Here is a 13,843-nt window from a genome sequence, read left to right on the forward strand (position 1 = left end):
TCCCTGCCTTCACTAATTCAGCAGCCATACATTTCATCTCCTCCCATGTGTCTTTTCTTTTCTTCTTTGCAGTATGATCAACAGCTGCTCCATGCTGCAACTCCTTAAGCAACTTTTACTCCCAAAATCATATTAAAGCTCCTGTGAGGAACTTTTGTTTTGTGTTGATTCTGGTGTTCCCTGCAAACAAAGCGATACCTCTCATTATTTCTTTGCAGATTTTGTTTTGGACATGTGTCCAAGAGTTTTTCTTTTCTTTTGTTTTAATCTCATTTTGCTTTTGCTTTTAAAGCCAAATGCAATTCTCATTAAGACCCTTTGCTGTAAAAAAAAAAATAATAATGTTTTGGCAGCACACTGTTTATTATGTCTTCTAACACCTACCCTACTGCACTGATTTCAGGCATTAAAAATAACTAGAAGTAATCAGTCTGGTCTCTAATGGTCTTGTTTGCTTTTGTAGCTCATATAGAGCTCCTATAATTCATTCTTTTTTGCGTCTAACAAAATTGTCCTCACAGGGGCTTTAAGTTAATTTTCCATGTACATTGCCTTTACATATTAGCAGATGCATGGTTTGAAGAAAAAAATATTTTTAAAGTGTTTCGGGTAATGGTTAAAGATGTATAAAACTCAATGCAGTTGTTCCTTGGCATCATTGGTGTTAGAAAATTCTGCATTTGTTGCTTGCAAAAAATACAACCTTTTTTAGCCTTCAGGATGAATAGATCGAGTCTGAGATGAGTTCACAATTTAGCCTGCTGTTATGGCTGTTTTTGTAATGCAGTGAAATACTGGTGTTTATTAAAGCAGATTTTTTTTTACCAATAGGTATTAAAAAATACACAAAACCCTCCGTGCTCCTTCCAAATGATAGTAAAATGTATAACTAAAATATATTTTTGATGATAAGGTAACTCATGTAACAGTGAGTCCCCTGGAATGGCTGGAGGGACTCTCAAGGAACATTAGGACTATTTTTAATTTCACTGTTAAAATAGACTGCATGAGGAAATCTATATTTATATTAAGTAGGCTAAATCATGAAACACAAGTAATGTCCAAAATCAACTTTATTAAGATAGTCTTGTTCATTGGCCTTTTTTAGCAGGTGCAAAGTGTAAACAGAAATAAAAAATGGCAGGTTTAAGATCCCCTCGTGTCTCGTGCTTGCAGGTCCTGAGGAGGAGGCAGGAATGAATGGACACAGCAGCGAGTGTAGCCGAGTGGATCCGAAAATCCTGCTGACCGACCTGTATGTGTTTTCTTCTTCCACAGAGGCAGAGAGAAGCGTGACTGTGGAGGGAGAGACGGAGCAGCTCCCTATAACCTTCCACAGCAGCTCCTTCTTGTTTGGAGGGAACCTGTGTGTGGACTTGTGCATTAACGAATTAACTTGGAGAGAAAGAGGAAATTTACGTGCAAGAGTGGAGATAACATTTGTTCTCGGCTTCTCGCATTCAGCAGGCAGCGACACTGAACACTTGAGCGGAGCTGACGTTAACCCGTTAGCGGCGAGACACGGGAGCTACTGCCACGAATAGATCCAGTATCCACCACGACCCCGGTCGGCCGGCCGGGATAGGACCTCGTGTTCCTCTGGGCTGCCAGCGGACTCCTATCTTCTTTTACTCTCCTGGCTGGTTCTTTCTAACTCTTGTCTTGGCTGCTAAATACATGAAGTGGAATTTGTGCTTGCTACAAAGTGGAGACGGGACTAAACGTTAGCGGTGCAGAGAAGGAGAGATATGCCCACAGCGGTGACAAAGAGGAGATTCAGTAAGTGCACCGTTATTATCTTTGAATGTCCCCCATTGAACTTGAGACGCTGCTGTTTGCTAACTCATGTAAATGTGAAAACAGTATTTGTTTGTCTGTTTGTTTATGCATGCCTCGGGAAGTGGAATTACTTTAAAACGCTATGAAATACGTACGCTAAATACAATTAGTCAGCCCGTCTGGTATAGTCGGTCTTCAGCCACGCACGCAGTTTGTTTCAGTGTTTTTATTCATGCTAACTCTGAATGTACTAACAACTTTTATTAATTACTAAATGAGACAACACGGTGATATTTCTGCTTGTTAGCCTCTCAAATGCCTCCTTACGGACCAAATATCCACAGGCATTAAGGTGACAGGGGAAAGAACCACATTCATTATTTTACAAGTGATTTTCGATATTCAAACCTGCGCAGAGTTGGCAGTAAACTGGGCGCAGGCACTTTTTAGTGAGCAGATTGACGTCGCAGTAGTCTGTGCGGGGATGAAAGCTTCAGTCAAGCAGAAAATCTGTGGAGAATCAGTAATGAAATATAAATAGGAGCAGTGGTGGTCTGTGGGGCGTGAGGCCGTCGTCACCCTGTTTTTATGTCTTAATTGCACTGTGAGGACTTGCTCCCACATTGGACCGTATATATTGAAAATGCCTTCCCCGAACGTGCGAGCTTTTACCTTCATGTGTGCGCGTGCATGGATGCGGGAGCATGTCAGCGCGCGCATGAGCGCCTCCAGCATATGAAATCTTTTCTCTTCCTTAAGTTCTCATCACACACACAGGTATTTGACTTCCTGGATGCCCATCAATTGCAGTAGCTGCTGTCGTATGTCATTCATCTGCCCTTAGAAATCACTAACTGCTGCAGCAGAGGCTGCGCAGACAGGTTTGATTGCACGAATTTGCTCCTGGCAGCTAAGGCAAAAGCACAATTTTCATTTAAAAGATCATAGAATTGTATTGCAATTCTTCTTTAACAGGTGCGCCTCTTCATATAATAGCCTAAAGCCGTATTCAAGTTTGGAATCGATCTGAACGAAGGGGGGTGTTTTTCACTAGAAAGATCCTCAGCGTTGCAATAAGCCCACAGCCCTGTTTGATTTATTTAAACAAAGGGTGCCATGCAGTTTTGACAAGCCGAGGTAGCTTCATGGCCACCATGCATTGATATATAAACCAAATTGTTGCTGCTGCAGACACAATGAAGAGACACAACCAAACTGTAACAGGATGATACAGGGTGTGTTAGTTTCTTGGAATTGCATCAGAAGCTTTCTGCAAATGAATCCTATAGGCCTGGCTGCATGTTCGTGTCTCTAACTTTCAGCTTGCGCCGGCTGAAAAAAACATGATACAGTGTATTTGTGTCATAAATTCAGGGTTATTTGATATTTTACTGCCCTATATACTTTGGGCTATACTCTACAGTGGTAACAGAGACAACCTTGTTGAATAATGTGTGTTTTGCATGTCAGGTGTTCTATCAACACTGTAGATTGTATGCATATTTTTATATCAGCATGTCTTTCATACAAGAGATGACTCCTTTTTGGTACGTTTGCATAAAAGATGCAGACTAACCTGTTGTTATCTAGTTGCTAGATGTTTTATTTAAACCTGTGTTGACAGTGCTGTTATGTCCCATGCTGTTGAAGCATTAAGGTTTTCCGCAATCATGTTGACAACATGTTGCAGAGCAGCTGCTATGTCCTTCTATGTTTCTGTTTATTCTCATATTTTGTGTGACATCCATAAAATGTGTTCATATTTTACCATCATGGCTTCATTTGCTGAATATTCATACATTCCTACAAGCTATTCAGCCTACTTAGTACTCCATCCACTTCAAAACATAAATGATTCAAGTGAAGACGTGTGACTTGTTTGACCTAATCCTCATGACTCCTGAAGGATTACAGGTTTCCCAATGTTGGATTGTTACGTTGCTTTCTTCTTTTGTTTCTTGCCAGGCGGGTCAACAGTTCATTCGGTGAATGATTCCCTGAAAGAGTGTTTGTGAAAGAAAGTAATCAAGGCTCTTACTGGTGACGTCATCTGCCAGGCATGCATATTGTCTATGCTTGGCTACATACCAACTTACTGATACTGCAATATTTGTGTTGTGGTTTGACTTGAGGCTTAAAGAAGCAATACCAAAATGAAATGTTTTTGCTCAAGGAGGGTTCAGTGTTTAAGCTATACAACCAATGAGAAATATTCCAGGGGAAGCTGCCCTTTGCTTCTGTCTCAGCTGATGATTGTTCATAATATAGGCTTGTTTTACTGCAGTTATTCAACCATTCATTATGTAAATAATCCATTAACAGCATGAGAAACCTCGTCATTGAGTTGTTATTGTGTGGTATCTCTATCATGGAAGACCTTAGAATTCATTTCAATGACACCAGTAAAAAAATTAGCATTTTGAATCTGTTGTTTTCTAACTTCTCAATAACAAATTCTGCTTTATAATGATTTCATTGTATTTTGAATGCTGTATCTGTCGTGTCTGTTGGCCTAGCTACATCCCCAGCCTGTGTGAGCATTTGTTCATAGCTGTGGTGGGTATTTCCTTGCCTGCCTGGTCTGGGGCTGGTAGCCAGAGCATCTGCCTCAGCTTCCTGAGTCCTCGTATGCCGGTGCTCCCTGGCAGGGGCCGGTCTGAATGGCACTGTTAAAGCAAAACCAGCTCCTCTGTGACCACACGCTGAAAAACCACTCGGCACAACCCTCTCCCAGCTGACGCTTTCTCATGCTTTCCATATGGGTAAAATCGTGCTAATTTCAGGGCCCTGGAGTTCTAATGAGAGGTTCTGCACAAAGTGTGTTGGTCTGTGGTGGGCGGGATCAGCGTTTCTGGGCTTTATAGGGGATTATAAGTGCTCTGAGAGGCTTCACTGGCCCACTGTCGGGGCGTTGGCACAGAGAAACCAAGAACTCTTTTAAAACTGGCAGACTGGTTCAGACTGGTTGTGTTGAAGTTTTTTGGATGTTACATTTAAGGCTGCAAATTAGGTCTCCAACTGTAAACTCCAACACACTCAGCTTCAGATACCCGGTGTGAAGAGTTTTCACCTAGACATCAGGATGTCTAAGATCTCTTCACTCTATAGAAACCTTGTGAACAACTGCTTTTATCCTGTTTAGCATCCCGTCCCTACATAGAGACAGGGTGCTCTCAGGAGCACGCATGGTGGATTTTTAACAATGCTTGTTCCTTAACGTCAGCAGCATAGAAGCAAAGAGTGATTTACTACTCTGTCTGCGAGGGTAATGTAGGAGCAATTTGACTGCTGATTGAAACCAGGTCTCCCATTTCAGAGTCCACTGGTGGCATTATAAACCATTTACACCAATGTTTTACAGGGCACCCCTGCAATGGGGAAAGTGGAAACAGACACATGGCCTAAAAAATGGTCTGCGCCACCGTATGAGGCCTATTTTTATCCCCACTCTGTGTGATTTGTTGGTTTTTCCTTGAAGGTACATTCATGCTGCTGAGTGAAGTGGTGAATATGGATGACATGAAAGGTCAAATGTTAATCAGTCCTGTTTTTCATTTATCCACAAGGACCTCCTAGAAAGAGAAAGCTGGGGTGTGTCTGCTTTTGATTATACAGTCTGTTCCGTAAGCTGTGCAACTTTTTTTTCCCCCCAGACATAACTTGTGATTAACAACTGAAGTCCAAATTCTCTGAAAATTGGCTCAGGCAATTTGCTGTGCCGAGACCTTGTGACATCTTAGCACTTGTTCCGTTCCAACATATGTTAGAAGGTAGCCATTACTTAAATGGACCAAGTACCCTTAATTATATTTTCACCACCTAAGCCTTAAAAAACAAAAACCTCATTACAGAGTCAAAGTGCTGCTGGAGTGCAAGAGCAGGAGACGTCTTTAGAGGAATAAGTGCACGGACTAATGAGTGAAGGATGTTGGAATTCAGTGGCTGAACCTTTAGGATGTCAGTGTTTTGTTAATGTCACTGGTAATGACTAAAACTGAACATTAGCAGCAACAGTAAAAGCAAAGATAAATGACTTTGGCTTTATTGTTGTGCAACACAGGATGTGTTCAGTTACAATCATTAGAGGTGCCTTACCTTCTCTTTATTAAGTTTCAAAAAGAGGTTAAGGGTTGTCTAAATCTGCACTCTGATTTTTTAAACTGTTCACTTTTCTGAATATAATTAGAGCTGCAACTAACCATGCAATGTTAATTAGTCTGTTCATTATTTTCCTCAATAAATTAGGTCTAAAAATGTCAGAAATAGTAAGAAGTTAATGTTTCAAATAAAGATAAAGTGGTTGATAATTAGTTTTATGGTTAACACATTTTGATTGGTTAACATAATAAAATAAATTTAGCAGGGATATTACCATAAACATAACCACAGTCTTCATAACAGCTGCATGATCATGCCATATTTGCTTTATTTGGTTAGATTTTTCAGACAAGCATCAGGTCAAGGTTTGCCCATCCTCTGGATCTGACAGCTAAAAATATCACTGCTCTTTTCTTGGTTTTCTGAAATATTGAGTTTTTTGACAACTGATGAATATCCCACCGAAAATGCGCAGTCATCTGCCCATTGGCATGCATAACAAAGTCTGTTGTGAGATGAAGGAACTGTTGATATTCATCTTCAGTGTGATCTCTGTTAATCCCAGATGGCATTGCATTCCCATCACACAGGCCATCTAATTATAACTTTTAACCAGCAAACACATAGCAGAGGATTGTTACAGGTGTGGTTATTGCTTTAATACTTACCCTTGCTTTGTGTACCTGCATATGTAGACTAGTAGCTTATTTTACCCCTCTCCTGACATTTGAGTGTAATTATGTGAGGCTTTTAATTTTCTGCAGGATGATCACTGCAGCTGTAAATGTTTTAGATGTTGTGTTGTTACCACTATTGTAAAGGCTTACAGAAGTTTAAATAGTTAAATACCATAACAATGTTTTTAGCAAACGGGTCTGAACGCCAGTGGTACTGCTAGCCCATGCATGTGAAATGATTATTGTTTTAGTCTCAACATAGTATTTTGTGTCTGCTCAATGAGTAGGGCACTCACTCATAACATGCCTGCTGGGAATGTGGGAAAAGTCTTTATCATGGAGGAAGTAAGAGGGCAGTATGCGTCTAGTAGCTGCAGTGGAAGGCCTTTTAAGAACTTTGGAGTTCAAATCTATGGACCTGAAACAAACTGTTGATCATGACCATACTGCATAAAACATGGACGTCTTCTCAGTGATGTCACCCACCCAGGCAGTATGAAACCCAAAGATGGCGGAAATGTTGACCCAACCCAATCTTTGCTTAACCTTAACACAGGCAGAGTTGGAGTGGGCAGGTACCACACGGCACCACACACCCACCTGTCAATCAACATAGACCACGCCCCTAATTATTAGGGATGGGAATTTCAAGCCAAAATACTATTCACTAATCATTGGTATCTATTCGACTATTATTCGATTAAACCCCCCCCCCCCCCACACACACACCTGTCCCGCTAATGGCCCGTTTGTGTGGAAACATCAAAAACGATGACAAAATCGTACTTTTAAAACGAGAAAATATTCGCAATAACTCTTCGATTTTTACTAAGTGAATGAATATTTGAAAATCACTGCCCATCCCTACTAATTATGCAAATATACGCTTAAAACTTTTCCTAAATATTAACAAGTGGAGGAGACATCAAAACAAATCTAACTATGAAGTTATTTAATTTGTCGTTTTAACATGAGGGGCAATATTTTGGACTTATGCATTGGTTTCATTTTTCAAAATGTAGGTTACAGCTTGATAGTGATGCTACAAAGCCAATTACTTCCTTATTCATGCTTCCTATGTTGATGTTTTCTGTGCTAAATGTCTTGTTTTGGACGGTTATTTTTGCAAAATAAGCCAAAAATTAGCAATACACCGGAATTTACGAGAGTTTAAAAGGTTTGTATGGACCCAAGGGTTTAATAATTCTGATATATAAGGCAGGTAATACAGTTATGGTAAAATAAGAGCATAATGGGCATAATAGGTCTTTGTGGGCTGTTTATAACATACATTTTTGGAGTCTAACAGCACTTTATATCCTGTACTATCACCCATGCAGTGTGCTTCATCTGCTACATGTGATGAATCAAACAATTGACCACTATTTGCCACACAATACAGTCACAACACAGTCGTGTTGTTGTTGTCAGCTGAAGTGAGGGCTCCTGTTTTGACACCCCATGTGTTTGTTATTGTTGCATTGTGAGGGGCTTTGGTTTGGTGTAATCCTGCAGAGAAACCACTCGAAATGAGACAAAACTCCATTGTTTCATTTTATGCACGCTTTCAAATATGATACTCTCACGTTTGCATGAAGTCGAGTGTCATAGTAAATAAAAAATGGAATTATGAGATTAATTCACTCAGGCAGTCCTTTTTTTTGTACTGTTGAAAACATGTAAAACTATCAAATCCTGCTGTGAATTTTATGAGTCATTACAGACCAAATAGCTGTCCTGGAGATGCCTCTTGTTTGTTATTACAGCTTTCATTTGAGATCCTAACATCGATTCTGTGCGGATGCTCCCCCGGGGTTATGGCATAGTAGACAGTTTTATCACATCTTGTGTATTGGAAAATGTACCGGGGAGTTGACAGGAACATGTGACATGCGTGTAAGACCTCAATGCCTTGGCTGAGCATTTGCCCCATCAGCAGAAGTGCTGTGATGACGCACTCTTTCATTTCAGACAAACACTGGATGGGGACAAATAGAGCAACGGCTCACCGGCTGGTGTCATTCGTTTTACTTGTCTTTGTCAACTGATTCTTTACAGGTTTTCATCTAATTAGAACACGCTCACACTCACACTCACACACTTTCAAACACACACACCTTCAAACACACACACACACACACACACACACACACACACACACACACACACACACACACACACACACACACACACACACACACACACACACACACCTTCAAACACACACACCTTCAAACACACTGGCTGTAGCAGAATTGATGCAGAACATTACATGAAGGTCAAACAGTCAGCTGTCATATCAGGGCTGGACTTAAATGCCACATACTCCATGCTCCAAAAGTGGGAGAAATGTGACAAATTCACATAGGTTATGTAGATTAAACGCACACTGGGTTGAATAATGAGCCAATTTTCACATTCAGCGTGGCCTGGATTCTACATATACTTCATAGTAGTAATGCAGGCAAGCAGACCCATCCAGTACACAAAACACATCCTTCTAGTCCTCTGTTTTCTTTAGTATTCACCGTTAACACTTAACTTGATATGACACTGCTGCATTACTGATGAAGGACTGGAAATATTTGGAATTTGACAGTCATGAAGCTATTCTTTATTTATATGGTTGGAGAAGGAATTATGACTTTGCGTGTTTTAGCTTGCATGCTGTCTTTCAGTGGAAGGATGTCAGCACATTATAGCTGTGCCCCTGTATTTTTTCCTCTAAAAGCTTCTTTCCTCTCGGGAATCTCTGTCCAAGCCATTACCCGTTTCGGCCAGAATGCAGTTATACAAGCATATGGACAGTCAGAGATTTTGTGTGCACTTTCAAGGTGCACAAAATCATGCTGACTGATTCTGGAAGAAAGGGACTGTAAGTCAGTGCCGAGACACTTTGTCAGAACACTTCAGCAAACGCTTTTAGCTTATGGAAGCGGTAAAGACAATTCATGATTGACAGCTGCAGCTAAAAGTCTTTCAGAAGGCTAACTTTAAGGTACTGGCCTGAAGAAAAGCCAAAAGCAGTTTGTGGACTGAATGGAAATCCAGTAACTGACCATGTGTTGAATGTAGCAGTGAAGACTCCAGCACAGACACCCTCATTGCCACCAGCTCTGCATGATAAAGAACAACAGTGAATGGCAGAAAAGTGCATGCCTTGCACTCCGTGTGCCCCGCTGATACGGCAGATGGATGGGATTTTAGGGAGGCAGGAAAGGGGGGAGGGGAGGTGGGTTTCTTTGGCAGTAAGGGACAGAGATGACAGCTCTTCATCCATGCAGGGCTACCAAGGGCCTTGGCTCTGAGCACCTACTGCATCCTCCTGACAGAGCCTTGATGCCATCAAAGGCCATTAGCGTTGACAGCATGTCATCGTGTCACACTGGAGCTCATGGTCAAGCACTGAATATGTAAGAACAGTAAATAAAGATGGCACACTTGGAAATAACTAGGATTTGGCCTCATGCAAGTTTGTTTTCCCCCTTTGCTACATCATTTTAGCATTGAGGCTAAACTGAGCTAACATACAAGCTGTACAAATGAGGCTTTAATAGCAATATTTTTCCTGCTGTTCAACACAACCTCAAACACTGGACTTTGCTTTGAGTGTACACCGTCTAGAAAGCCGCCTCAGTTAGTGTTGGAGATGTTTTTCAGGATGGCATGATTCGATTTAACTCGAATGCATGACACAAGTGAAGACGAGTGACTCTAATAAAGCCGTGTAATGTAATAATTCAGTGACTAAATTAAGGGATGAGCAAAGCTTTGAAGAGGGCTCTCCTCACAGTTGGATAAGGGGGCACCAAAACATTTAAAGACTTAAGTATGAGGCCCTTACTGTAAATAATTTAGTCTCAGGACTCTAGCTCAGGCTTGTATGATACTGAAATGTGTATGAGAGAGTCACACATGATCAGACTGTAAAGAGGCCTGCCGTGTTTGTTATACTATATCTGTGTGATTAATTATTGATGCCATACTAAAGTGTGAAAGTTGGAGGTAGTATACACGGAGAAATGTGAGTGTTTATTCACATTTACTTCATAACAAATACGATGGAGACAGAAAATGTATCCGAATATATATTTTGTATGAAGGTAACATGATTTATTTAAACTGCACAAATAGAGATCTACAGGTAAAATGTTAGTCAACTCAACTCATTTTTATTTATATAGCACCTTTCACACATTCAAGCATGCAGCCTAAAGTGCTTCACAAAAGAACAGAGACAGAAAACAACACAAATATTTAAAAGTGGAAAGGAAAGGGATGTAAAATTCTTCAAAATAAAATCATGACGATCACTTCAATAAAACAAAATCCGAAAAAATAAAATAAAATAAAAATGAAATAAAATCAATATAATAAAATCAATATAATAAAATCAGATAAAAACCAGAAAAATCAATAGAAAATTAAATATAATATAATAACATAGAATAAATTAAAGTATATAGAAATAGGATTACACAATGGTAATAATGCAGTCCAGAGCTAAAAGGAAATTATATGTTAAAAGCCAGATTAAAAAAAGGTAAGTCTTTAGTTTACTTTTAAAAACACCCAGAGAGTTCCTTGTCTTATTGTCCAGAGGCAGAGTCCCATTGTTTTTGTCCATAAAAACAGAAAGCTCTCTGGCCAGCGCTTGTGAGGGACACATGAGGAACATTTAAAAGGGAAGCATCCGAGGACCTCATTGAACATGGTGGAACTTAAAACGACAGGAGATCAGTGATGTATGGAGGAGCAAGGCTGTTAAGAGCTTTAAAAACAATTAAAAGGACTTTAAAATCAATTCTAAGAGAGAAGGGAAAACCAGTACAGAGCTTTAAAAAGAGGAGTTATGTGGTCTGTTTTAAAATTCTGGCAGCAGCGTTTTGAATGAGTTGTATTTTTTCCAGAGTTACAATAATCAGTACGAGTCACATATACATATTTTGTCCATTTAGCTCATCAATTTTAGCATAATCTATTTCATGCTTAGCTCTAAGAGTATACCTTTCTCTAAATGCGATATATTACCATACTCTAAATTGTGTTCTAAGTGAAAACTGCCAACAGATAACGCTGAAATCCTGAATACTCCACATCAGAGACGTGGTTTCACTGCTCAACTCCTCTGTCTCTGCTCAAGTAAATGAAGTAACAGCAGCAATGAAGACGCGCTGGGACTTTTGAACTCACTTTTAATGGAATGTCTGCGTAGTGACCAAAATGATAAGTTGTTTCCTGCGTCCTGTTTATGTATAAATATGGCCCATGATAATATAAATGATCCAATGCATGGCTGCACATCAGCAGCATTCATCAGACTCACATTAAGTACGTTTCAAGGTTACACACTGTAGTGCAGAGCTGAAATCATGTCGAATTTTTCTAACTGTAGTCAGAGAGTAATGAAATATCACAGCACGAGGTTAGACGAGGTGGTGGAGGTGGTGGAGGGAGGGGAACTCATTTGGCTGTCTGTAATAAATGGAATTTATTGTATATTTAATGTTTATGGACAAAGGATAAAAGGCTGCTTTCCATTACAGTGAGGTCTACAGGTTATTTTCCATTGCAGCACTTTCATGGGCGTGGTAGATCGTTTATACAAATACATATTTTTTTATTGTTTCATTATTGTTTGTATTTATAGGGACAGATATACAAGCGAGGAACATTCCCTAAAAAAGCCAATACAACATATCATAACATTTACGACTTGAGCTAATTTCCAGTGTTTACTGCCAAGTGGAGTTTTATGAAAAGAAAATTCAGCAGCGTACAAATTACATTATACAAGACAGAAATGTGAATGTAAAATACACACTGAAATCAGTGTGCCATAAAAAGACATAAGAGACCTGAGGGGTGACACCTGATCATCCATGGCTACATGCCTGATCAGATTCAGACATTTACATTTCATGTTGTCCCAGTTTTCATCCACTGTAAGGTTATGCTGATAAGGAGTTTTACATATTGAACCCCTGAAGGTAGAAAGCAGTCTGTCCAAAAGGAGGCTTCATGAAAGGACAGTTTATAATTCCCCATGCATCAACTCTGAGGTACTGAGCAACAAAATGTTGTACCAGGTCACTGAACATGTAGACGGGGAAGTTTGCATTTTTAAATGTAACCATGGGCAAAACATACCTATAACATACAGAATGTCATTATACTGTGGCAAAAGTTAGATAATGAATGCTTCTATCTTTATAAAAAAAAAACATTGAAAAAACACTTTGTGGTTTCCTGTGACAGGATTTCCTCAACTCATGTGCAAGTATGATCTACTAACATCATCTATCTTCAGTTCAAAGTATGATATCTAATTGCACTTTATTTCCTTGCACTAACAAACAAAGATAACTTGTTGCAAAACATTTGGTTGCTTTGCTCACAGTTGCTATAAGCCTTGAAATGAGGAATCTTTTGAAGCGACCAATTTCCCAGTTGTCTAAATGGAAATTTAAATTCTGACTGACGAGTCCAAAGACATGAAAACACTCAGGGAACAATCAAAATTGAGCACAATGTATTCAAAATGGCTTAACACGATATTCCAGAGTCTGTTTGTAAATGTCAAATTGGTTTGTGACTGTGGCCAACATTAGCAGAGCTAGCACCACCAGCATTTGGTTCTACTAGCAGGTTAATGTCCGAATGACTGTGGTTAATTTATTAGTAATTAGTTTAAGTGACAAGTTTTTCTGGTGCTAACTTGCAAGGGGGACGATCAATCGTTCAGTCAACTAGTCGTGTACATTCCTACTTCTTATCCTTTAGATTTTTGGTCATTTAAAAGGCGGCCGTGGCTCTGTGGTAGAGTCTGTTGTCTCTCAATCAGAAGGTCCCGCTGTCCATGTGCCGAAGTGTCTTTGGGTATGACACTTAACCCCAAAAGTGCCCGCTGTGGCTGTGCCAGCAGTGTGTCAATGGGATTAGGTGATACTGATGGTAGCAGCCTCTAGCATCAGTGTATGACTGTGGTGTGAATGGATGAAGGTGACATGTAATGTAAAATTCCATATAAAATACAGTCCACACACCAAACACAGTTCATGCTATAGAGGTGGCAATGCAACCTTCATCCTCTGAGGCTGTTTATTGTCAGCAGTCTGAGCCTCATAACTTGATTTTTCTTGGACTCCGTGGTCATAGTTCAAACATTTTCCTCTGCTGCCACCCGTTGTTTCTGCCTACCAGGAAGAGTCAAGAGAACCCTGTGGACACAGCAAGGTGAGATCCACGCTGCAGCTCCTCTAAAAGGGCAATGATTCATGAGGCTGGCT

At 40.0% G+C, this 13,843-nt stretch overlaps 1 protein-coding gene across 1 annotated transcript in view; it reads left to right on the forward strand.

The window, feature by feature from the left end:
- LOC117826330 (receptor-type tyrosine-protein phosphatase F-like) overlaps positions 1 to 13,843 on the forward strand; it is a 462,221-nt gene that overhangs the window by 281,334 nt on the left and 167,044 nt on the right. The window contains exon 9 of the mRNA XM_034702308.1: positions 1,279 to 1,779. The gene's annotated coding sequence lies outside the window, so the exon portion shown is untranslated. The remainder of the gene's footprint in view (positions 1 to 1,278; positions 1,780 to 13,843) is intronic.

Source organism: Notolabrus celidotus, chromosome 15 (assembly GCF_009762535.1).
Source record: "Notolabrus celidotus isolate fNotCel1 chromosome 15, fNotCel1.pri, whole genome shotgun sequence".
Lineage (NCBI taxonomy): Eukaryota > Metazoa > Chordata > Actinopteri > Labriformes > Labridae > Notolabrus > Notolabrus celidotus.